The sequence below is a fragment of the Chrysochloris asiatica genome, unplaced genomic scaffold, assembly GCF_000296735.1.
Source record: "Chrysochloris asiatica unplaced genomic scaffold, ChrAsi1.0 scaffold00611, whole genome shotgun sequence".
In the NCBI taxonomy this organism is placed as follows: domain Eukaryota; kingdom Metazoa; phylum Chordata; class Mammalia; order Afrosoricida; family Chrysochloridae; genus Chrysochloris; species Chrysochloris asiatica.
The window spans coordinates 308471-309097 of record NW_006409129.1 but is presented as its reverse complement, the minus strand read 5'-3'; positions in this window follow the sequence as shown (position 1 = coordinate 309097).

Here is a 627-nt window from a genome sequence, read left to right as displayed (position 1 = left end):
AAAAAAAAAAAAAATCAGGATACCTTTCAATACCTCAGATTGCCCAACAATAATATCTATAAAACAAAGCTTAAAAATTCCCAAAATTTCATTCATGTTGAATAGTGATCTTACTAGAGTTGGTTTCATCCAGTACAATAACTCCTGCTGTAACCTCATCAGGGGTGGGACTTACGGTCAAATTTCCCCTGGGGGGCAGAGCAGCCCTCTTCTACTTAAAGCTCTGCTCCGAGCCCCTCACAGCACCTCTCTCCCACTGGCTATGGTGCAAACAGACCCTTCAGTCTATTCAATGGATGGAGCATGGACCCTACTGATACCACTGTCTTGGCAACTGCTTCCTATGCGGCACTTCCCTTCTTGCTATGAGTCTGCACCATACATTAATTTCATGAAAATATCAAAGTTTGCAGTGTACACTCTTCTCCACTTCCCAAGTGACGACACATTATAGAAAGTTTTTTTAAAAAACAAATTAAATTTCTTTAAAGAATACCTAAGTAATAGGTTACCTATATTTTCTGGTGTGGACCTTTGAAGAAAACATCTGTTTCATCTAAATTAACAAATATATTAACAAAAAAATCATTGATAATATCTTCTTATCATTCCATGAATATGTAGGAG